Consider the following 26,641-nt stretch of genomic DNA (forward strand, 5'->3'; position numbering starts at 1 on the left):
TCACACAAGACACATTTAATTCCCCTAGCAAGGATTTGTTACAACATATGAATGTTCCCAGAGCACCTGGGTGGCTCAGTCAGTTAAGCGTCTGACTTCGGCTCAGGTCAGGATCTTGAGGTCCCATGGGTTCGGGCCCCTGTTGGGCTCTGTGCTGACAGCTCACAGCCTGGAGACTGCTTTGGATTCTTGTCTCCCTCTCTCTCTCTGCACTCCCCTGCTCTCTCTCTCTCTCTGTCTGTCAAAAATAAATAAACATTAAAAAAACAAAAACATGTAAAATGTTCTCTACCAGGGAAGCTCATTAGAGACTCAGAGTCTGTTAATTAGGCAGCTGGTCAGGTAGGCATCCTCTCCCTATCTCATACCCAGGTGCAAGACTCTCAAGAGGAAAGTAAGCGTTCATCATAAGCCAAATTGTACAATTTAAGTAGAGAGAACCACTCTGATCAGTCCTGAGAATAGTGGGACCACTCCTAAAATCTAACTGTGAGATATAGAACCACAAAGACATCTTAAGTATTCTTATCACACACCAAAAAGCTAACTATGTGATATGATGGATGTGTTACATAACTTGATTGTGAGAATACTTTCACAATGTATATATACACATATATCCAAAACATCACATCGTATGCTTTAAATACAATTTTGTTTGTCAGTTATACCACAATAAAACTGGGGACAAGGCAGGGGGAGCAAACATAAACAAACCAACAAAACCCAAATCCATTTCTGTTAGTTACAACCAAGAATCTTGATGTATATAAGAACAATCTGGGGGCACCTGAGTGGCTCAGTTGGTTGAGCGTCCGACTCTTGATTTCAGCTCAGGTCATGGGCTCACTCTCCATGAGTTTGAGCCCCACAATCTGAAAGATACTTTAAAATAATATATGGGCTCTGGAGCTTCAAGATTTTTGGCACCTGGTGGGAGAAACATACACATAGAGACCTAACTATATATAATTTGGAAAATGCTGTAACAGACACACCTACAAAGCACTCTGCAAACCCAATGGAGGGAGTCTTTTTGTTGTTGAGTGGAGCAGGGTTCCAGGTCAGGCTTCCCCGGGAACTGACAAAACAGGAACTGAGTGTCTAAATGTCCATAAGATTTCATCATACAAATAGGAGAGGGAAAAGATTTGTATTTAAAGGGAAAGACATGATCAAATGTACGGTAGGAGGAAGCTGAGTCTGAAGATAAAGTAACTTAGGGTATGAGCACCATTACATTTAAGTTTGAAGAAAAAATAGGGAGGGTATCTGAAGAAGGATAAGGAAAATTAAGGCAGGTAAGTAGGTAGAACTAAGTTCTATAAAACCTTAAATTGATATTCCAAAATATTTGAACACTATTCTTGTTGGATTTCTGTCACTTTTAGAGCCAAGGCATATCGGACCATCACCTGCATGAGCTGGTGGGAGAGGAGTGGGTCACTGAAATGAGGAATGGATTGGAGCCAGAGGGCAATCATCCAGCCCCAAGGCTAGTCACTGAAAACAGGACAAAAACCAGTAAATTATTTTAGGTTTAAAGAGCCTTATTCAGATAAAAGAACAAAGAGGAAACAAAAGACATACTGGAGAAACAGAAAACAATTAGCAAGATGATAAATTTAAATCTAACTATATCAATAATTACAACCCTAATTAAAAGACAGAGATGATCATGTATCAATTTTGGCTCATCAGTTGTGTTATGGACTGAATTTTGTCCCCTGACAAATCCCTTTCTTGAAGTGCTAATCCAGAGTGACTATATCAGGAGATACGGTTTTAGGAGCTAATTAAGGTTAAATGAGGTCATAAGGGTGGGGCTCTAATTCAGTAGAACTGTGGCCATATAAGGAGAGGAAGAGAGGTAATCTCTGTCTCTGTCTCCCTATCAGTGTGTGTGTGTGTGTGTGTGTGTGTGTGTGTGTGTGCGCGCGTGTGTGTGATTTTACCCAGAAAAGGAAGAAGGTGTCATCTGCGAGCCAGGAAAATCGCCTTCACCACCAGTGACTGAATAGACTGGGTCCTTCGTCTTGGATGTCTGTTTCCAGAACTGTGAAAAATAGTATCTGTTGTTTAAGCTACCCAGTCTATGGAATTTGTTATGGAAGACAAAGCTGAGAAAAAATGCAACCAATGTACTACATTAAGGCAAGAAGTCAATAATAGGGAAACTGGGGTGCAGGAGTAAAGGGATCTATGGGAACGCTAGTAGTTCTCACTTAATTTTTCTGTAAAGTCAAAACTGCTCAAAAAAGATAGTCTATTAGTTTTTTTAAAGGCGGAAATTGTCCAACTGGTTATAGAAGCAAGATTCCCTATATAGCACATGTAAAAAATGCACATTATAAAGACACAAAAGGTTAAAAGAGAGAGGACAGGAAAAGATATATCAGACTAATGCTAATCAAAATAAAGCTGAAGAGCCTTTATTAATATCAAGACACAAAAGGTTTGAAAGCAGAGAGTCTTTCCAGAGACACAGAAAGTCAATTCATAATGATAAAGTGTCAACCTACCACAAGGACACAACAATCTTAAACATTTATGCAATAACAGAGCTCCAAATAAACATAAAGCAAAAATGTACAGAACTGCAAGGAATAGTAAATAAATCCGTAATTATAGTCAGAGATTTCAATAACCCTCTCTCAAGAATTAATAGAACAAATAAAGGAAAAGTCAGTAAAGCTATAGAAGATTTGAACACTGTCAACCAACTTGACCTAGTCAATGATTATAGAACACTGCATCCCTAAACAGCAGAAAACATACTCTTTTCAAATGCATACACAATATTTACCAAAATACATCATATTTTGAAGTCTTGACAAATTTTAAATGATTCAAGTAATTGTATATTTTATGACCAGTGTGAAATTAAAAATCAACAACAGAGGGCCACCTGGGTGGCTCAGTGAGTTGGATGGATCATGACTCAGGTCATGATCGCATGGTTCGTGAGTTCGAGCCCCACATTGGGCTTGCTGTCAGCCTGTCAGCATAGAGCTCACTTCAGATCCTCTGTCCCCCTCTTGATGCCCCTCCCCTACTTGTGTTCTCCCCAAAATAAATAAATATTTTTAAAAATCAATAACAGAAAGATCTTTGTGAAATCTCCACATACATTTGACCCTTGAACAACATGGAGTTTAGGGACGCTGATCTGCCACACAGTCAAAAATCCACATATAACTTTTGACTCCCCGAAACTTAACTACTAATAGCCTACTATTGACTGGAAGCCTTACTGATAGCATAAACAGTCAATTAACACATATTTTGTATGCTACATGTATTATATACTGTAAATATAGCTTATTTATACAATAAAATAAGCTATAGAAAAGAAAATGTTATTAAGAAAATTGCAAGAAAGATGGGAATGCAAGCTGGTACAGCCACTCTGGAGAACAGTATGGAGGTTCCTCAAAAAATTAAAACTAGAACTACCCTATGACCCAGCAATTGTGCTACTAGGTATTTATCCAAGGGAAACAGGTGTGCTGTTTCGAATGGACATATGCACCCCAATGTTTATAGCAGCACTATCAACAATAGCCAAAGTATGGAAAGAGCCCTAATGTCCATTGATGGATGAATGGATAAAGAAGATGTGGTATACACACACACACACACACACACACACACACACACACACACACACAATGGAGTATTACTTGGCAATCAAAAAGAATGAAATCTTGCCATTTGCAACTATGTGGATGGACCTGGAGGGTATTATGCTAAGTGAAATTAGTCAGAGAAAGACAAAAATCATATGACTTCACTCATATGAGGACTTTAAGAGACAAAACACATGAACACAAGGGAAGGGAAACAAAAATAATATGAAAACAGGGAGGGAACAAAACATAAGAGACTCTTAAATATGGAGAACAAACAGAGGGTTACTGGAGGGGTTGTGGGAGGGGATGGGCTAAATGGGTAAGGGGCACTAAGGAATCTACTCCTGAAATCATTGTTGCACTATATGCTAAATAATTTGGATGTAAATTTAAAAAATCAAATTAAAAATAATAAAAAAAGAAATTAAATTACCTTTGCAATTCAAAAAAAATTGCAAGAAAGAGAAAATACATTTACAGTACTATACTGTATTTATGGTAAAAAATCTGTGTATAAGTGGATCTGCTCAGTTCAAACCTGTGTTGTTCAAGGGCCAACTATAATTGGAAACTAAATAGCACACTTTTAAACAACAAAGGTGACAAAGGAAAATAATCAAAATTAAAAAAATATTTTGAACAGAGTGCAAATGAAAACACAACATATCAAATAGTAGGGGATGCCTAAGTGGTAGAGTGAACAATGGCACCCAAATATGTTCACATCCTAATCTCTAAACCCTGTGAATGTTACCTTATATCACAGAAGGGACTTGCAGATGTGATAAATGAAGAATCTTAAAATGGGGAGATTATGCTGAATTATTAGAGTAGGCCAATGCAATCACAGTAATCCTTATATGAGAAACTGAGGAGGAGTCAGAATCAGAGGAAAGAACAATGTGATGACAGAAGCAGAGACTGAAGTGATACAGTCTGAAAATATAAAAAGGGCCCTTGAGCCAAGAAACACAGACAGCATTAGAAGCTATAAAAAAGAGGGGGGTGGGGCAGACTGGTTGATTCAGTTGGTAAAGCATATAGCTCTTGACCACAGAGTTGTGAGTTTGATCCCCGTATTGGGTATAAAGACTACTTAAAAAAAAAAAAAAAAAGCTGGAAAGGACAAAGAAACATAGTCTCTCCTCAAAGATTTCAAAAGGAGCCAGCCCTGCCAATACCTTGACCTTAGGTCACTAAATCTGAATTTGCATTTTTAATCTCCAAAATTATAAAAGGACAATTTTGTATAGCTTTAAGCCGTTAAGTTTGTGGTGATTTGTTACAAAGACAATACAACAGGACTCTGATATAGCCCTTTAAATACTACTTAGAAGGACATTAAGAGGAATATATGCCCGACTTTTGCCTTAAGAAACTAAAAGAAGCAAATTCAAAGTAGCAGAAGAAAGCAAATGATAAAAATCAGAGCAGAAATCAATGAAAAATAAAAGAGAAAAACAACAGAGAAAAATCATGAAACAAAAAGGCTGGTTCTTTAAAATCAATAAAGTTGAGGGGCAGCCAGGGTGGCTCATTTGTTAAGTGTCGGACTTTGGCTCAGGTCATGATCTCGCGGCTTGGGAGTTTGGGCCCACATTGGGCTCCGTGCTGACAGCCTGGAGCCTGGAGCCTGCTTTTGATTCTGTGTCTCCTTCTTTCTCTGCCCCTCCCCTGCTTGTGCTCTGTCTCCCAAAAATAAATAAATGTTAAAAAATTTATTTTTCATCAATAAAGTTGATAAACCTCTAGCCAGATTGACCAGAAAAAGAAAAAGAAGACAAAAATTACCAGCATCAGGAATGAGAGAAGTGATAGCCCTACAGATACAACTGATGCTAAAATAATGATAAGGAATTTCCTTTGTGCTGATGCTGGGCAGGGCCCCACTTGTCCCTTTCAGACACCTTGGAGGGCAAGGGGCTGAAGAGGGCCAGACCCAGGTTTCAGGGGCACAAGCAGGGCAGCTTTTGGCTGTGTACATAGGGTGCTTTATTCTCCACAGAGTGATACATGCTAAGATGGGCTGGGTTGGGCCAATGTCCCCATATGTACAGAATTGAATAAAGTGGGTCTCCGAGGAAAAAAAAATGATAAGAAAGTATTATGAATAACTTTGTACTAAAAACTTCGACAACTTAAATGAGAAAATGGACAGATTCTACAAATTATGAAAGTTGCCTCAAGAAAAAATAGATAACTTCAATAGCCCTACATCTGTTAAAGAAATTGAATTTGTAGTTAAACTCCCTCCTCCAAAGAAAACTCCAGAGTCAGTGGCTTTACCGAGTTCCACCAAATATTTAAGGAAAAAAAATACCAATTATATACAAACTCTTCCAGTAAATTGGAGAGGATGAAATAATTCCCAATTCATCCTATGAGGCCAGCATAACCATGACACCAAAACCAGACAGAAAAAAAAAAGACAAATATCCATCATAAATACACATGCAGATATTCCAGACAAAATGGCAAGTGTAAACTGTATCCAACAATATATAAAAATGATAATACATTATGATTACATGGGGTCTATCCTTCTGTATCCCCCATTACGTGGGGCTTGAAGAAAATGAGAATACAAGATTGGTTTCATATTCAAATATCACTCAACATAGCTCACCATACATGATTATTTTTTAGCTACAAAACTAAAATAACAACTATCTATGTAATCATGTAATAGATGCTGTAAAAAAAATGTTTCCGTTAAACAAACAAAATCTCTCAGAAAACTGGTACTAGAAGGGAACTTACTTAGTCTGACAAAGTACAATTACAAAAAAACTGACAGCTAACATTATATTTAATGGTGGAAATTAAATGTTCATCCCCATAAATTCAGGAGTAAGATGAGAACGTGTACTTTTGACATTTTGGTGCAACATTATATGGGTGGTCCTAACCAGTGCAACGAGGCTAAAGTAATAAATAAATAGGTAGCAGTCATATTAGAAAGAAAGAGGTCAAACTGTCTTTATTTATAGAAGTATGGAAATTTCTACATAGAAAAAGATGGAATCTGCTTAAAAGCTACTAGAATTAATATATGAGTTTAGAAATGTTGCAGCATTCAAGGACAATATATAAAAATCAATTGTATTTCTATACACTAACAATATGAAAAACTTAGGGTTAAGTCTGACAAAAGATATGCAAGGTACATACAAAACTATAAAATATTGCTGAGAAAAATTAAGGAAGACTTTAATAAATGGAAGAGATGAAGTGTTCATGGAAAACTCAGTGTTGTTGTTAAAGGTCAATTCTTTTCAAACTCATCTGTGGCTTCAACACATTCCCAATAAAAAACCCAGCAGGTTTTTTTGTACTATTAGACAAGTTGATTCTAAAATTCATATGGTAGTGCAAAGGACTAAAATTGTCAAAATGTCTTTGAAAGAGAAAAAGCAAAACTGGAGGATCAACACTACCTCATTTATAAAACCACAGTTATCAAGATAGTATGTCATCGAGAGAGACACATAGATCAATGGACCAGACTAGAGAGTCCAGAAAGAAACCTACACCTATATGAACAGCTGATTTTTGACAAAGGTGCAAAAGCAATGCAGTGGACAAAAGATAGCTTTTTCCACAAATAATGCTGGAGCATTATAAACAAAAATGAATTTTGACCCACATCTTGTGTCATTAAAAAATGAACTCTAAATGGATTATAGATACAATTGTAAAATATAAAACTATAAAATGTCTATAATAATAAAAAAAAAAAAAACAGGAGAAATTCCCAAATCGTGGTGACCACAGGTTAAGCAAAATTTCTTAGATATAAAACCAAGAAGAAAACAAAATTATAAGTTGTACTTCACCAAAACTAAAAATTTCTGGTTGGTCTTCAAAAGAAATTATTAAGAAAATGAAAAGAGGGATAACTCAGTGGGTTGAGCATCCAACTCTTGATTTCAGCTCAGGTCATAATCCCAGGGTCGTGGGATCAAGCCCCATGTCAGGGTCCAAGCTGAGCATGGAACCTGCTTAAGATCCTCTCTCTCTCTCTCTCTCTCTCTCTCTCTCTCTCTCCCTCCCTCCCTCCCTCTGTTCCCCCCCTCCCCCGACTTGTGTTCTCTTTAGTTCTTTCAAAGAAAAAAAGAAAGGAAGAAAAGAAAATGAAAAAGAAAAAGCCCCAGATGGGGTGCCTGGCTGGCTTAGTCAGTGGAGTGTGCAACTCTTAATTTCAGGGTTGTGAGTTCAAGCCCCATGTTGGGTGTGGAGATTACTTAAAAATAAATTTTTTTTTAAAAGAAAGAAAGGAAGAAAAGTCACAGAGTGGGAGAATATGTTTGTAAGTCATATTTCTGATAAAGGTCTTATATTAATTATGTATAAAGAATTCTCAAAACTCAGTAATCAAACTTAAAGGCAGGATTCAAAGAGATATTTATACACTCTTGTTCTCTGCAGAATTATTCACAATAAAGTGATAGGGGAAAGTGATCCAAGTGTCCATTTATGGAGGAATGAATTAAAAAAAAACATGTTATATACACACAATGGAATATCTGGCCTCTTAGGAAAGAAATCCTGACATATACTACAGTTTGGATGAATCTTGAGGAAATTATGCTAAATGAAATAAGCCGGTCACAAACCATATGATTCCATTGATAGGAGATACTTAAGATGAGTAAAATTCATAGAGATAGAAAGTAGAATGGTGGTTGCCACAGTTGGAGGGTGCGGGAGAATAAACACAATAAACTATTATGGTTTTACTACGGTTTAATAGATACAGTTTCAGTTCATCAAGATGAAAGAGCTGTGGCAAAGGATGGTGGTGATAGTGGCACAACAATATTTAATGCCATTGAATTTTACATATAAAAGTGGTTAGGATGGTAAATTTTATATTAAATGTATTTTAACACATTTAAAAAAATTTTTTTAAGATTTATTTATTTATTTATTTGAGAGAGGAAGAGAAAGAGCGTGAGCGGGGGAGGGGGAAGACAGAGGGAGACACAGTATCCGAAGCAGGCTCCAGGCTCTGAGGGTTCACCACAGAGCCTGACATGGCGCTCGAACTCTTAAACCACGAGATCATGACCTGAGCTGAAGTCAGAGGTTTAACCAACTGAGCCACCAAGGCACCCCTATTTTATCACAATTTAAAGCAAACTTAATAAATAGAAAACAACCCAGTTTTTTAAATGGGGCAAAATGTTTGAACAGACTTTCCCCAAAGAAGATAAACAGATGGAAAATAAGCATATGAAAAGATGCTCAACATCGTTAGTCATTGGGGAAATGCAAATTAAAACCGCAATGAGAGATCACAACATACCTATTAGATGGCAAAATTTAAAAATACTGACCATACTAAGTTTTGGCAAGGATATGGAAAATTTGGAATTTTCATATAGAGCTAACGGAAATGTAAATGGTAAAACGACTTTGCAAAACAGTTGGGGAGTTTCTAAAGAAGTGAAATATATTCTTACCATATATGCTCTAGCCTTTTGATGTCTAAAGAATTTACACAAGAGAAATGAAAGCAGATATCCATACAAAGACTTGTAAAAAATATTTATAGCAATTTTATTTGTAATGGCTAAAATCCTGGAAACAACCCAAATGTGCATCAACAGGTAAATATGTATAAACAAATTGTGGTATATCCATGTGATAGACTACTATCTCCCTCCTTTTATTAGTCCTTTTTATTAACAAAAGGAACATGGATAGATCTCAAAATAATTATGCCAAGTGAAAGAAACCAGACAAAACAATAGTGCATACTGTATGATTTCATTTACATACCATTCCAGACAATACAAACTAGTCTGTACTGACAGAAAGCAGATCGGTGGTTGCCTGGGCATAGAAAGAAAGGAGGAGGAACAGGACAGGAAGGAATTAACTACAAAGGGGCATGAGCAAATAGCTGGAGGTGTTGGACAGCTTCCTTATCTTGATGGTAGTAGGGGTGGTTTCATGGGTGTGTGCATATGTCAAAACTTTCCAAATTGTATACTCTAAATATGCTTATGGCATATCCATTTTACTTCAATAAAACTGTTAACAAAATAAATAAACAAGTTTTATAAGCTCAGACTCAATCTGCCTCAGTAAATCCACCTGATGGTGGAGGCAGAGATGGAGGGGCATAACCATTTGGAATTTTTCACTTTGGGAAATGACCAAGGAAGACAACCTGGGATGAGAAAAAAAATATTGCTGAGCCACGTGGTGTGTTCTGAAGAGGTCAAGCAGTGTTCATTTTCTCTACATTTAATCAACATAGAAGGTCTCAGAGTCAAAAGATATTGGAGCCAGGAAGGAACTTTGAGAAAGAAAATGCAGTTTAGTTGTTTTTTTTTTTCAGATGAGGAAATGAATCCAAGAGAAATAAAGGGCCTTGCTTTCAGTCAGATAGTTTGCAAAGCTAAGCATAAAATGTGAATCCTCTGAAACCTACTCTAATGTTTTTTATTTTCTATACCTAGATATCCTAAACCCTTGGGTAATTGTTAGTCTAGGTTAGTCTATGAAAATATGGAAAAAGATAACACCCATGAGACTCTGAGATAATAGCTCTAAGATATCTTTCATGACCACGTGGACAGCCCAGAAAGTAGAAGGGAACACCACTACCTCAACCTTCATATTTTCAGTTCCCAAAGCCTCTTAGACATCAGGCCCTATATGCCACTAATGACCTCCTTACTACTGGCAGAGTCTTGACAACTTGAAACTAATACTTTTGATGTGAACTCCTTACAGGCAGAGTCAGTTCTGCAATAATGCTTGCCTTGAAAACACAAATATGGTCCAGGGTGATTCATATGTTAGGAAACAATATGAGGATGGTGCGCATTTACCCTTGCCTATCTTACAAGTGAGAAACTGGATGAAAACAGAAAACTTGGCTCAGCTGAACCCAGCAGTGTGGGACACTCAAAACGCATATGCACATGCGCACAGATGCTTAACGCTCTACCAGCTAACTCTGTGCGCTCCGTGTGTTATGTTGTCCCATCCAAGTTTGGTGTTAAATTTTTCCTCTGACTTTACATAACCTACCTTCCTACCCCTTTACAGTGAGTCACAAGCTGCTACCCTTTCAACATTCACGTCCTCATTGAAGTCTTTTTAAGATAAAGTGCCATGTTTACTTTATTATTTATGAATTTCCCTTTTTTTTCTAACTTGGAAGTGGTCACTGTTTATTAACTGAACAGATTATAAAAATAATCATGGGAGACACCTTAGTTCATCCTTCTAACACGTCTGTTAATCTGGTCTTCCCTGTTGGTCACCATCTCTACCTTCTACAATATCGGTGATCTTTTTCTTCATTCTTCCTCGGGGAGAAGATAATTTGAAGGGCTGCAGGAAGTTGTTTGCTTCTCTGAAATATTTTCCAACAGGACAGACCTCATGAATAAGACCCTCCATGTAGACGACGCCCTTTTCCCCAAGAGTTTGAGCAATCAAAGTGTTATCTGTCAGCACAATTGACTTTTTGTTGATTTTGCCATGACTATGCTGGCAGATCAATTTATTTACTGATCTCGGGTTTGGGTACCCCATGCAGTATATGGCTCCACCATCCTCAGCATGTTAACTGAAGCCTTGCTGAGCTTAACAAAGGTGCCACTGAAGAACTGACAAAGATAAAGTGTCAACACCTTTTGGATTTTTGGGCTCACACCGCGGATATCTCTGATCCTGAAAACAAATGCCCACTTGGGTTCCACATTACATAGAACTTGTTTGCATTTCTTGCCCAATCCTTACAATTCGAATCTTACTTCTATACATCTTCCAATCTTCCCTATTCTAGTGCTTAGCTTTTTCATAGATAAGCTTCATCCTTGCCTTGGGAAGCATCTTTTGAGCATTTTTCTCAGGTGCTTGATCTTCAGCACTGCAATACTTTTTCTTAATGGTTTCTGGCACAGCAGAAACCTTCTTTTCTCCATTCTCCATTCTCCATTTCTTTTCTCCAGAAAACTTCTTTTTCTCCATTTTCCATCCTCTGTTTTGGCTGCCTATGAATTTCTTAAGTTATGAGGCTACTTATGAATTTTTTAACCATTTAACATGTGTAAAACTGTGCTAGCATTTTTATTAGGTTCCTATACTTTTTCTTTAATGTGTCATTGATGAAGTTCTGAAATGTTGTCTCTCTGATCCCATCTTTTCCCATAAACCCTTTCATTTCTCTTGCACTGTTGTGCATAGCACAGTGATTTTTATGAGTGCATATGCCACATTATAGCGGAGCTAAATCAGGAGTGTAGGGTAGACCCTTGAAATACTAATTTTGGGTCCAGTAGCTGTGCCCATGCATATGCACACACATACATACATACACAAACACACAGAATTTTGTTTAAATACTACTGGGCTGGTGTCCTGTCATAAAAGTTTGTTTCAGAGCTGACAGGAGAACAAAGTATCATTTTCAGAGTCAGCTCACACAATGATTGTTAGTTACAGCATACAGTCCTTTGTTCCTTCTGAGCAGTGACTGATCTTGGATGCAATGGAGACCGTTAGTACTGGTCAACCAGCAAAGACAAGCATTAAGTCAGCTCATACATAATGGATCAGGCTTAGCAATGACCCACCCTCTTGGCATCTTAGTTGATGGTAACAATATAAGTCAAAGCATGTTCCATTATGGTTTCCATCATAATCATGTGGGGAACTGAACAGAATGCAGATGCCTGGGCTCCACTCTTTATCTGCCAAATCAGAGCCTCTAAGATCAGCAGTGAATCAGCATTTTGTTTTTGTTTTATGTTAATTAATTAATTTTTAATGTTTATTTTGATTTTTTTTAATGTTTTTATTTTGAGAGAGACAGAAAGCACAGTGGGGGAGGAGCAGAGAGAGAGGGAGAGAGAGAATCCCAAGTAGGCTGTGTACTGTCAGCCTGGAGCAGACACGGAGCTCAAACTCACAAACTGTGAGATCATGACCTGCGCTAAAGTCTGACACTTAATCAACTGAGCCACCCAGATGCCCCTATTTATTTATTTTGAGAGAGAGAGAGAGAGAGAGAGAGAGAGACAGAAAGCACACGCACGAGCGAGGGAGGGGCAGAGAGAGGGAGAGAGAGAATCCTAAGCAGGCTCTGTGCTGACAGCAGAGAGCCTGACATGGGGCTCTAATTCACAAACGGTGAGATGATGACATAAGCCAAAGTCAAGAGTTGGAGGCTACCCAGGTGCCCCCATTTTTTTTGGTGGGGGGAGGGGCAGAGAGAAGGAGAGAATCCCAAGCAAGCTCTGCACTGTCAGCACAGAGCCCAACACCGGATTTGATCCTGCAAACTGCGAGATCGTGACTTGAACCGAAACCAAGAGTCAGACACTTAACTGAGCCACACAGGCGCCCCAAGGAAGATGCATTTTGACAGGCATTTAGTCATCCTTAGGCACCCTGAACTTTGAGAACCCCTGGACTGGACTGTCTACATGAATTGCAGCAAGACACATGATACAGAGCCAGGCTCTTGAGTGCTTAATATTAAGCTTAACTTCTTTTTTACCTAAAACAGCTGGCTCTTACTCCATTTTACATATTATTATTATCCAATTACAATAGCTTTTGTCCAATTTTAAATCAATATCGTTGAGGATTTGTCACAGGTGCCACATGTTGACCTGTTGTGAGGGAGAGCGGGTTGATAGAAAAGTTCCAGAGAGTACTTTGACATAGCAGAGAGTGTTGTTCCGTAGCTGGTTCATTAAGTTCATATCTCATCTGTCAAAAAATTTTTACAACTATTTTTTCAGAACTTTGAACTAAATTCTCTGGTGTGTTCTGAAACAAGGACAGGACACCTGGAGCTTCCTAATGAATACTTTCTATCTTCTATAATCTAGCCACTGATTAATTGGTACTATGATCTGAACTTGTGTACTAGATGGGCTGGGAACAAAACACCAGTTAAAAATTGCAGAGATATTTATGAGTACACTAAAGGAATATAATTATTTTTCTGGAGAAGATAACCATTATCATGATGTAGCATACAGTAATGTTTTACAATCACCAGCAAGTATTAATGTGATGTTTAACATCTTCCACCTTGGAAGATGGTTCAAGTCACAAGAAAAATAATGAAAGATCTTAACTTAAAAGAGATCTTTTAAAGAGATCTTCACTCTTTCCTTAGCAGACTCAAATACATATTACAAAATAATTCTAGTAGTACTTCCTATGTTGGGAGGAAAAAAGCAAGTTCTGTCTTCTAGAGTGTACAAGAGAACATTGTAATAAAGATGTTTTTGAAGTAAACCATGAAGAAAATGGACATTACAGACTTAAAATGGATTTTCTTTGTCTCTTTTGAAATTATTAAAACAAGAACTAGCAAGAAGGAATTTATTATGCATGCTTCATAAAACGGCACCATGTATCAGAAAATCAATGTGAGAATTAGCTAAGTGCTAGAAACCTCCATTACCAGAAGAAGCTATGCTGACAATTCATCTTGTCCACCTTTTCTTTTTTCTTTTTAATTTTTTTAGAGTTTATTTATTTTTGAGAGAGAAAGAGAGAGAGACAGAGCTCAAGCGGGGCAGGGACAGAAAGACATGGAGAAACAGTCTGAAGCAGGCTCCAGGCTCCGAGCTGTCAGCACAGAGCCTGAGCGGGGCTCAAACTCACGAACCGCGAGATCATGACCTGAGCCGAAGTTGGACCTACTGAGCCAGCCAGGTGCCCCTTGCCCACCTTTTCTAAACAAAACTTGACTTTACCTATTCAAAAGTTCTCACTTTCTAATGGCATGATAAGTGCCAAGGTTGGTGCGGTATTTAGGAGTAAAATGTCATGATAACTACAACTTAATTTCAAAGGGTATAAATATATATAAAGTTCAGAGAAAGAAAAAACAAATATAGCAAAATATTAACTATTCCTGAATCTACAAAGAAGGTACATGGGTGTTCACTTTAGTATTCCTTCAACTTTTCTGATGTTTAAAATTTTCCATAATATAAATCTGAAGGAAAAAAAAAGAAATACACAATTTAGCCACTTAAAGTCAATGAAAATATTTAGTCACTCCAGAAACCCGTGTAATCATAGCCAAGCCTGTGAGTACAATTTAGTGTGTAATTCTGGTTTTATGACTTAGCGTGGCACTCCTCTAAAATTACAGCTGAAGAAGGAAGTGAAACTTGAAACCGCCCTACCTACTGCAATTCTTTTGATACCATGCATATTCCCCTCCAGAAGTATGACTTGTATAGTAAACGTTACAATGGCTTTCTACCTTTAGGCCCCTTGTCAAAAGATTTGTCCTCTTTCTGTGATTGACTAGCAACTGAATTGTCATAGTGTGGAGATCAAAATGAGAAGCAGCTGCAGAGAACCGGTTTTACGTAAGTCTTCAAACCAGTGGGGATGTAAAATAGGAAAAGGTTCCTAAATAGACTTGAATAAAATTTTTATTTACCAAAATAAGTGACAACGTGGATTTATTCATGGAGTGAAATCATTGAATTGGAATTTTCCCCTGGAAGGGTCACAGATGTTTAAATATTGCATATGTTTATATTTTTAATATGTTATGTATATTTCCGTTTCAGGAACTTGAAGTAACTAGTTCATCTCAGATTCCCTTTTCGTCTCTCTGTGTCATCATCCTTCTTCTGCAGACCCCACTACTTCTGTCTCAGTCTTTCATATTTGAAGGGGGCCTCTGGGCAAAGAACCGCATCTCATCTGCAGAATGAGGAGGGCTATAGCGCCTCCCAGCCCTCCTGGATCCCATAGCAGTTCTGCATTTTCTTTGCCAGCGAATTGTCTTGTTTACTTTCCTCACCCCCTGGGAACCCACTGGCCTCAGGATCTCTTCAATCAATACTTTAAATGGCCCCTTTCCTGAAAGACAAACAATGAGATTTTAACTCTATGTCTCGCTGTCCTTCGTTCTCTCCTTCCTTTTTCCTACCAGCTTTCATTTCTGTAAGTCCAACAAATGATGAGTTTATGAGTTTCTAATATTAGCCCTTAGGCTGCCTGACCTATTAACCCTTTCACAGCTGGCTTCCTCTGCACCTGCTAGACCATTATAGTTCTAAACTCCATGGAAACCAAAAGATTCTTAAAGCAAGCTTAGTAAAGGCCGGTTTCCATTCTCCTAGAAATGCAAGTTCATGGCGGGTGATGTGTCTAATGGGGTTAGCTGGGCCTAGTTAAATTCTCTACTGGACCTCTCAGGTATAACCACATGACTTCCCAGTTACTAAATATTTCCATGTACGTCATCATGCACATATAGTTCCAGATGCAAAGTTAAAGTTATGACCAGACAAACACAGAAACACCTGCGCATAGTTTTCTAAAGCACCTTCAAGATGACAGGTATTGTGTATGCTCATCTGCTGCTATTATTAGAAGCACTTCATACTGACTAAGCTGGTATTGAGGATGAAGTGGATTAAGACTTACAGAGCCTGAATGGTAAACACATGACACAGGGCTTTGGGGGCAGGCTCCATGGTGTGCAGTTTTGTTCAGCACCACACCTCAAATGCTCAGTAGCGAAGCCTGCATTCAGGGCACTTTCTAAGCAGCAGAGAGGCAATTCAAATGTTTAAACGACTCATCTAAACTGATCTTCCACCACAGCCCAACTAATCTCAGGGCATGGGCAAACTGACAGCACAATGCCAAGGTAAAAAGCACTGGAGGGGAAGCAAGGGAACCACAGATGCCCACCAATTAAGCAGATGAATCACCATGTCCCTCCATGCCAGTTTCCCCTGAAGTTCAAGGACAAGAACACCCGACTCATCTGGAGTCAGGTAAGGTTGTTTGGAGCACTGCAGATAATGCTGACCACTTGGGTTACTTAGTGACCATGCTTGAAATATGGAGTGATGCTGAAGGGCAAGCACAAATGGGATGCCAAATGACAGCAGACACTCTGAACACCTGGGTGGCTCAGTTGGTTAAGCATCTGACTTCGGCTCAGGTCATGATCTCACAGTTCGTGAGTTTGAGTCCTGCATTAGGCTCTGTGCTGACAGCTCAGATCCTGGAGCCTGCTTCAGATTCTGTGTCTCCCTCTCTCTCTGCCCCTCCCCCACTCATGCTCTGTCTCTCTCTCTCCTTCAAAAATAAGTAAAAACATTAAAAAATTTTTCATTTTTGAGAAAGAGAGAGAGTGCAGGTGTACATGAGTAGGGGAGGGGCAGAGAGGGAGACAGGATCCAAAGCAGGCTCTGCACTGACATCAGCGAGCCCAGTGCTGGGTTTGAATTCACAAACTGTGAGATCATGACCTGAGCCAAAGTCAGATGCTTAACAGACTGAGCCACCCAGATGCCCCAACACAAATGTTTTTACATGATGATCTAATTAGTAACTAGAGAACCATTAGATAGAAAGCTCAGCATAGCTGTGATGTGACTGCCACTCAAGGAGAATCCTAGAAATGGGGGCAGTGAGAGAGCAGGAGCCTTTGACAAATGTGTGCTTGAGATGGTAATCTTTTAAGAACTACATCTGTTCAGAGGGTGAGAAGGCAAACAAATAGGTATGGAAGATTCCACCACCTTCCAGCAGAGACATTTGGTGGAAAACTACTTGAACTGGGCTGGGAGTGGTGCATATCTACCAGCCACTCTCTGTAGATCTGACTTGTGGACCCTACCATCCCCCAAGTGAAGAGAGAGCAGCATGAGAGCAAAAGACACACCCAAGTAAGACCGCTGAATGAATCTTGCTTCTTTAAAGGATACATAGGATAATCAACAGATAGTAAAATGAAGCCGGTGGAAAAATACCAAAAACAAGAGAAGGGGCAACATCCTCAGACTCAGATAATCAGTAGGAATCCGGGGGAGGGGAGGGTGGGTGGTGGTTAAAGTTTGGGAAATTTTTCCTGCTCAAAAGAATGCAAAGTAACTGACCTCTTTGAAACAAATTCAGAAGAGCATAGGATAGATGGAGATGGAAAGACAATGGGATGAAAAGAAAAGGGAGGTAGGTGAAATGACTGAAAAAGCAGAACTGAAATCCATGATAGAGACAACGAAGAACAGAATTGGCAATGTGGTGTCACCTTCCTGGACGATAGGTTAGCAACATGTATCAATATCCTTAACTATGAACATGGCCTTTGACCCATCAATTGTATTTCTAAAACATTTAATCCAAGGAAATAGTAAATTTGCAAAATTTTGCAAATTTGCAAAAATATAACTACAGGATGTTACTGAGGGATTCTTTTTAAATATTTTTTTAAGTTTCTTTATTTATTTTGAGAGAGAGACACAGCAAACGGGAGAGGGGCAGAGAGAGATGGAGAGAGAGAATCCCAAGCACGTTCTGTGCTATCATGACAGATCCCGACACAGGGCCCAAACTCACAAACCATGAGATCATAACCTGAGCTGAGATCAAGAGTCAGATGTTTAACTGACCAAGCCACCCAGGTGCCCCTGAGGGCTTTTTTATAGTAGAAAAATAAGTTTTCACCAATGGGGAATTACTGAAATAAATTATGGTATCACTATATCATAATATTAAAATGAATATAGCATTAATAATATTAAACATAATAATATCAATATTTATTTAGCATGGTTATTTATTTAATACATGTTACATTATTATATTATGCTATATGTTATATAGTATTGTTATAAATGCCACAAATAGGTGCATATATATCATATATACACTCTATATACCATATATGCTATGTATTATATTATGCTAAAAATAAAGTTTACAAAATAATACATAGAGTAAAACGTTAGGTTATTTTTTAAAAAAACATATATTTGTGAGCACTGTGTTGGTCTCTGTGCTGATAGCTCAGAGCCAGGAGCCTGTTTCGGGTTCTGTGTCTTCCTCTCTCTGCCCCTCCCCTGCTCATGCTCGGTCTCTCTCTCAAAAATAAAAAAAAAAAAAACATAAAAAAATTTGTTTCATAAAATAAATTAAATTAAATTAAAAAGAAAGAAAAGAAGTCTGTAAAGATTGTATTATCAACTTTGGCTGCATAACAAACCATTCTAAAACTTAGTGGCTTAAAATAACCATTTCTTTAGTTCACGATTTTGCAGAAAGACAATTTGGGCTGGGTTCATATGGGCAGTTTATCTGGACTCAAGCTCTGTCATGCATCTGTGGTCAGCAGCCTAGTGGCTGGACACTGAATGGTTTAGGACAGCATCAGCTAGGACAGCTCATCTCTGTTCTTCCTGGTCTCTCATTCTAAGGGAACCAACCTGGGCTTGATCACATAGTGCTCCCCATGGTTCTGAAAGCAAGAGTGAATCCTGAACTGATACCTGGCTTGTAGTTCTGCTGCGTTTTACTGGCCAAAGTAAATCACAAGAACAGCTCATATTTGAGAGGAGGAAAAAGAGACTCTCTCTTTTTTTTTGTAATGTTTATTTATTTTGAAAGAGAGAGAGAGAGAGAGAGAGTAGGAAAGAGGCAGACAGAGAAGGAGAGAGAGAATCCCAAACAGGCTCTGAGCTGTCAGCACAGAACCTGCTGTGGGGCTTGAACTCATGAACCATGAGATCATGTCTTGAGGCAAAATCAATAATTGACCACCTTGAGGTGCTGGGAAAACTGGACACTGACATGCAGAAGAATGAACCTGGACCACTTTCTTACACCATACACAAAAACAAACTCAAAATGGATGAAAGACCTCAATGTAAGACAGAAAGCCATCAAAATCCTCGAAGTGAAAGCAGGCAAAAACCTCTTTCATCTTGCCCGCAGCAACTTCTTACTCAACACGTGTCTGGAGGCAAGGGGAACAAAAGCAAAATGAACTACTGGGACCTCATCAACATAAAAAGCTTCACCACAGCGAAGGAAACAATCAGCAAAACTAAAAGGCAACCGACAGAATGGGGGAAGGTATTTGCAAATGACATATCAGATAAAGGGTTAGTATCCAAAATCTATAAAGCACTTATCAAACTCAACACCCAAAAAACAAATAATCCAGTGAAGAAATGGGCAAAATCCATGAATAGACACTTCTCCAAAGAAGACATCCAGATGGCCAACCGACACATGAAAAAATGCTCCACATCACTCATCATCAGGGAAATACAAATCAAAACCACAATGAGATATCACCTTACACCTGTCGGAATGGCTACCAGTAACAACTCAGGCAACAACAGATGTTGGCTAGGATGCAGAGAAAAAGGATCTCTTTTGCATTGTTGGTGGCAATGCAAGCTGGTGCAGCCACTCTGGAAAACAGTATGGAGGTTCCTCAAAAAACTAAAAATAGAACTACCTTATGACCCAGCAATTGCACTACTAGGCATTTATCCACATGATACAGGGGTGCTGTTTCGAAGGGACACATGCACCCCCATGTTCATAGTAGCACTATCAACAATAGCCAAAGTATGGAAAGAGCCCACATGTCCATCGATGGATGAATGGATAAAGGAAATGTGGTATATATTTACACTGGAGTATTACTCGGCAATCAAAAAGAATGAAATCTTGCAATTTGCAACTACTTGGATGGAATTGGAGGGTAGTATGCTAAGTGAAATTAGAGGAAGACAAAAATCATATGACTTCACTCATATGAGGACTTTAAGAGACAAAACAGATGAAAGGAAGGGAAGGGAAACAAAAATAATATAAAAACAGGGAGGGGGACAAAACAAAAGAGATTCATAAATGTGGAGAACAAACTGAGGGTTACTGGAGGGGTTGTGGGAGGGGGGATGGGCTAAATGGGTAAGGGGCACTAAGGAATCTACTCCTGAAAGCATTGTTTCACTATATGCTAACTAATTTGGATGTAAATTTTAAAAGAGAAAAAAGAAAATTAAAGAAAAAAAGAATTGACCACTTTGCTGATTGAGCCACCCAGGTGCCCCATCTCTATCTCTTGATATAAGGAGCTGCCAGACCATACTGCAAGCACATGTGGATACAGGGAGGGGGATAATTGTGGTAATTTTTGCATACAATCCACCATAAGCATGTACTAGCATGTTAGTAGTACATGTTTAGAACATGTAATTACAGGTGATTTTTATTTTGTTCCTTATATTTTTCTATACTGACAACATTTTTTGCAATGAGCATGTATTACTTTTGTCACTGAAATCAAGTTGCTACCTCCATCTTATAATTTAGCAGTCTTTTAATTTATTTTGAAAGAGAGAGAGACAGAACAAGCAGGGAAGGAGCAGAGAGAGAGGGGGATAGAGGACTCAAAGAAGGCTCTGAGACAGACTCTGTGCTGACAGCAGAGGGCCGATGTAGGGCTCAAACTCATGAACCATGAGATCATGACCTGAGCCAAAGGTGGATGCTTAACCGATTGAGCCACCCAGGTGTCCCTCACAAAAAGTTTTAATGGCATTGCAAACTGACCCTGGTATAACCTTGAGTTAAAAGGATGATAGAAAAATTAAAAGTATATGCAAAATATATCCTAAAACATAAAATGCATGGAGAAAGGTCTGGAAGGAATTATCAAAATGTTAATAATGGTACTGTTTAGGTGTGGGGTTATGGATATTTTTCTATTTTATTAAACTTCCTAAATTTTCTCTAATTAAAAAAATTACTTTGATAATTAGAAAAGAAAGCATAAAAACGGGTAAATGAAACAGGTTTTTAAAATGACATTTAAAAGACTATGATGGGGCACCTGGGTGGCTCAATCGTTTAAGCATCTGATTTCGGCTCAGGTCACCATCTCGTGGTTCATGGGTTCCAGCCCTGTATTGGGCTCTGTGCTGAGCACAAAGCCTGGAGCCTGCTTCAGATTCTGTCTCCCACTCTCTACCCATCCCCCACTCATGTTCTCTCTCTCTCTCTCTCTCTTTCAAATATAAATGGACATTAAAAAAAAAATTAAAAGAAGGCTATGAGGTGCCTGGGTGGCTTAGTTGGTTGAGCATCTGAGTCTTGATTTCAGCTTTCAGGCTCAGTGGTCAGCACAGAGCTTGCTTAAGATTCTCTTTGTCCTTCTTCCTCCACCCTCTCTAAAATAAAACATTAAAAGAAGAAAAAGAAGAAGAAGAAGAAGAAGAAGAAGAGGAGGAGGAAGATGATGACAACGGCTAAGCATTAATGTCTAAAAGACATCCTGGAACCAACAGTAACACTGTGCCATACACTGAGAATGATTAACTTGGTTCCCTGCACTTGAAATCTAATGATAAGAAAATCATTTTTGCTGGAAAACAATGATGAATTTGTCTACTTGTACAAAAGCATTCAGAAAAATGTAGTGCAAGCTCCCCATTTTCCAACACAATTTAGTAAAACCCCTATATTTTGGAGTTGCTGGACACTGCCCAGCTGCTATGAAAGCTTCTGCTATATTGGTTTCTTATATCTACATCCAACTGATTGGGACTCCAAATGCAGGAGTGATAGATTGATATGCTCTAACCTCCAGCAGCAAGGCCAGGTGACTGTGAGAAGAGGGGCTCCTGGGACACAAATAGGAGACACTCCTTGTTCAGGCCAGCCTGCACTTGCACCACCCTCGGAATGAATGTATCAACCTAGACCTGGCTGTGCCTTAGAGAACTAATCTCACTCTTCTTTACCAGAATACAAATACTCTCCAGCTATGCCTCTCGTGGTAGGGGTACTGACAGTGTCTTAGCCTAGGTTCCCCCAAAAAACCGTCTGAAGCCACTGGTATATGCCTGGGTGCTTTACTAGGGAATTCACTCCCAGGGAGCAGAAGTGAGCCTCAAATGCAATGAGGCAGAGAAGGAGAAAGAACCAACAAGAAAAAGATCTAGCAAGATGACCTCCAATAAGTGGTAACTCAAAACCATGAGATTGTGCCCCTAGAAACCACATAAATGGCATCTCAGCATCATCCTGGGAGAGAAAGGGGGAAAAGGGGAAGAATTTACCCATAGGTGCCCATCTTTCATTGGCCAAATTCCTCCCTAAGAGGCATTAATTCCACCACACTGCCAGGGTACACTTGAGCAGTACTGCTCTTTAGATCCAGACAAGAACCTCTGCCCTTGTCTTGATGCTCTAGACTTGCCCTGCACACCACAAACCCTGCATACCATAAACACACACATACACAAATATCAGAGAGCATGTTAGCCATTGGGGATCTTACCATCAGCCTTGGCACAGCACAACCTTTAACCCTAAACATCTGCTACTGTGCAGACCACGGGGCAATCTTTATTCACATGGCTTGCCCTATATCCTCAAAACAAAAGGCAACTGTGTCAAAATGCCATGAAAATTTGTGGGTTATTCCACTGTTGATATTGGAGGCCAACACCTTTTTGGAGTTCAGGGCGGATTTGAGAAACAGAAGTGCTTAGGTTAGAAAAAGATAAATTTGTTAACTTGTCAAATTCTTCTCAGAAAGCAGGAAGGCAACAGATCCTTCCACAGAGAAGTATTTCCCAATAGGGCCAAGCGTTCTTGTTTTTCTTTTGTGTTCCAGTTGATGGCTCTGGAGGAGTGCTTGCTTCAGCAGCACCTATAGTAAAATTGATGGCTTTGGAGGAACTGACAAATGGATGCTGTAGTCACAACAGTTGCATATGGTGGTAGAGGAACACTTAAAACATCAAACAAGCTGTTTTACTCTTAAATTTGTATTGTCTCTCAGATACTAAACGACCTTCTGCCAATAGAGAATGCTAGAGGAGGCCGAGAGGCCAGAGAAGGGGGGCTTGCTTCTCCTTCCTGTTTGCTGGGTGTCCCTGTTAATATCACCTCCACAACAGTCTTGCAGCTCAGCAGCGACACCTGGTTTGTATCCAGCTTTTTGCGGTGGTCCCAGATCCAGTATCACAGCATCCACTAGCCAGGCAGGTTTTCCTGTTCAAAGGTGTCTGCCCCAGTTCTGCAGTGCCCTCCTGAAAATTTCTGGTTTCGTCTTTCTTTTCCCACCTCTAGGCATGGGAGCTTCTACTGATACTATCTTCAATGTCACCTTCCTGATCTCTTTTCGGTGGTTTAGTTCTCGGATACCTGTTTGGCCAATTCCTTAAGTTTTTGTTGTGAAACCAACTGGTGTGATTTGTTTTTTCCTAACTGGCCCTAACTGACACAATAGATCTGAATGAAGCATAACAATTCTTTACAGGGCAACGAGATGGACACTGAGTGCAGGAATTTAATTAAACTGCCAAAAACTAAAGTACAATTTTATTTGAATACTTTGAGTATAAATTTTTTCTTTTTATTTTTTTGTTTATTTATTTCTGAGAGAGACAGAGAGTCAGAGACAGAGTGTGAGATAGGGAAGGGCAGGGAGAAAGAGAGACACACAGAATCCAAAGCAGGCTCCAGGCTCTGAGCTGTCTGTACAGAGCCTGTCATGTGGCTCAAACCTACAAACGGTGAGATCATGACCTGAGCTGAAGTTGGAGGCTTAACCGAATGAGCCACCCAGACCCCCCTAAATTTTTTACATTAATGAATTATGATATATATTGGGCCTTTTACTTATAATAAATAATCTTGAATATTTTAGAAGGAAAATTACCTTGTTTTTAAAACATAATGTATTGGTCAGGATTAGAGACAGAGACTTATTACAACAAATTGGCTCAAGTGATTGTTGAGTTTGGTAAGTTTGAAACCTGAAAGGATGGAAGTTCCTGGGTGGGAATTGATACTGTGATCTTGAGGCAGAATTTTTTCTTGTCCCGGAAACCTTATTTTTTGCTCGGAAGGTCTTTTAAAGGGGGCAACTGGGTAGCTCAGCTGGTTGAGCTACCAACTCTTGATTTCAGCTCAGGTCACAATCTCACAGTTCATGGGATCAAGCCCTGTCAAGCTCTGTGCCGATAGCACAAAGCCTGCTTGGGATTCTTTCTCTTTCTCAAAATAAATAAACAGACATTTAAAAAAAGAAACACCCTTCAACCAAATGGATGAGACCCACTCACATTGTGGAGAATAATCTGTATGTAAAGCTAACCAGTGACAGGTGGTAACTACATCTATACCTCCACAACAACACCTAGATTAATGTGATTGAATAACTGAGTAGTATAGCCTAGCCAAGCAGACACATAAAATTAACCATCATTTTTATACATAAAATATATAAAATAATGTTGTATAAAATACATTAAAATGTTTTATTTTTAAAATTTATATTACTTTGTATTTTTATAAATATATTTAAGGTTTGTGTTCCTTGAATATTGTTATATTTGATTTAGAAATGAACATTACAAAAATAGAGCTTAGAAAATCTAAAAAAAAAACAGACCTTCCCCCACAAAAATGTTAACCTGCTGGTTAATATTTTTCTTTCAATACACTCTTGCTGCCCCCACAGTCCCACCCCTGGCATCTGGAGATCCTGGGACATAAGTACAAATGGAGTCTACCCATATTTTCATTTTTTAATCAATAATTAAAATCTCTATTTGTTACATATTTAAAGTTGCAGAAACTTTGCTGAATTTATCATGACCATACCCAACTGAAGGCTGCTCATTTTCTTTATTTTTAAGTTTTGAAATTTTGAGAAGACCGTCTCTTTCCAAAATGGAAAATCTTGAACACCTTTGCTAAACATGCTCTAATTTGGCAATGTCCTTGAAACATGTTACAGCCAGGTGTAAAAAAATATGTTACAGCCAGGGTGTGTCAAATGGCTTTATAAAAACCTTCATAACAACCTACTAATGTAAATGTTTTCATTTATTAATTGTTTGGGCTAATTTGGTAGACCAAATTGATGGTAGGCCAAACATGATACCTTGTTTTTAATTATTGCTGAGGTGAAAGTTTCCCAAATGTATTTGAACCAACACTCTGTATCATAAGGTATAAAATTATTTATAGTTCCTGACCAAGCAATTCTATTTGTCAATTTATTCTAAAGAAATAATCCATACTAGGTATAAAAACATTTTTTCTGGAGTTAGTGTAATACTGGAAAATCAGAATGAAGTTTGATCAGTGGGGACTTACTGTTTAATTATAATAAATTTACTTATCAAGTTTATGCAGCCCTTGAAAATGGCTGCTATATTAAGGCTAGATGCCATCATGGGGTGGCAAGGCAGGAGGAAGGGGTAGGGAGACTCATAAGAATAGAAAACCCAAACCAAAAAGCTCAAGATACTAATCACTTGTACACTTTGAGTACACTGAGACTTTGTTGTTTTTTTTTTTTTTTGAGACTTTGTTTTTTAATGCATTCAAAACACCAGAAGAAAATTCATCAAAATGCTAATGGTGGTTATATTAGGGTCATAAGACCACAGCATTTTTTTCTTCTTTAACTGCCTTAAAATTTTCTATAAAGGGGATATATAACTTTTTAATTAGAAAATTTAAAAAAAGAATTCTATATATTCCACTAAAACTTTTGAACTCATTAAAAGTCTTCATTATTCAGAGCTAAATGAAATATTCAACTTTTCACTCCTTTTGGATCACCTGGCTTCATGATTTACTGTGACAGTAGGAAACATGGGAAGAGGACTCCATCGGGTTTTCTTTCATCACCTGCAAAACATTTTTGGGTACTGGACTGCCCTGTCCTATTGTCTTAAATATCCTGCCTATTTTCCAAAAGTTAACTTTCCAATTGGGTGCTTGGTTTAAATTCCTTCCATCTCTCAAAACTTTGCCTCAACCATGGTAGCCTCTCTCTTGTGTGGATTTGCCTCTGCTTTCATTGGGTCCTTCCCTGAAGAAGGCATCTTTTCATATACTCACCAGTCATTTGTACATCTTCTTTAGAGAAATGCCTATGTTTGAGTCCTTTGTTCATTTTTTAAATTGGGTAATTTGCCTTCTAATATTTGAATTGTAAGAGTTCCTTATAAATGTGGATACAAGTGCCTTATCAAATATATAATTCACAAGTATTTTTTCCCCATTCAATTGGTTGTCTTTTCACTTTCTTGATGATATGATCTTCAGCACAAAAGCTTTGCATTTGGATGAAATCCAATTTAGTCCAATGAAATCTGTTTTTTTCTTCTGTTGCACATATTTGGTGTTACATCTCAGAAGGCTTTGCCTAATCTAAA

At 38.5% G+C, this 26,641-nt stretch overlaps 1 protein-coding gene and 1 pseudogene across 1 annotated transcript in view; both read right to left on the bottom strand.

Moving 5' to 3' along the window:
• Positions 1-26,641, bottom strand: part of MIER3 (MIER family member 3) — a 135,758-nt gene that overhangs the window by 84,600 nt on the left and 24,517 nt on the right. The window lies entirely within an intron of this gene.
• Positions 8,567-12,595, bottom strand: LOC128315689 (60S ribosomal protein L7-like; annotated as a pseudogene).

This window comes from Acinonyx jubatus, chromosome A1 (assembly GCF_027475565.1).
Source record: "Acinonyx jubatus isolate Ajub_Pintada_27869175 chromosome A1, VMU_Ajub_asm_v1.0, whole genome shotgun sequence".
NCBI lineage: Eukaryota > Metazoa > Chordata > Mammalia > Carnivora > Felidae > Acinonyx > Acinonyx jubatus.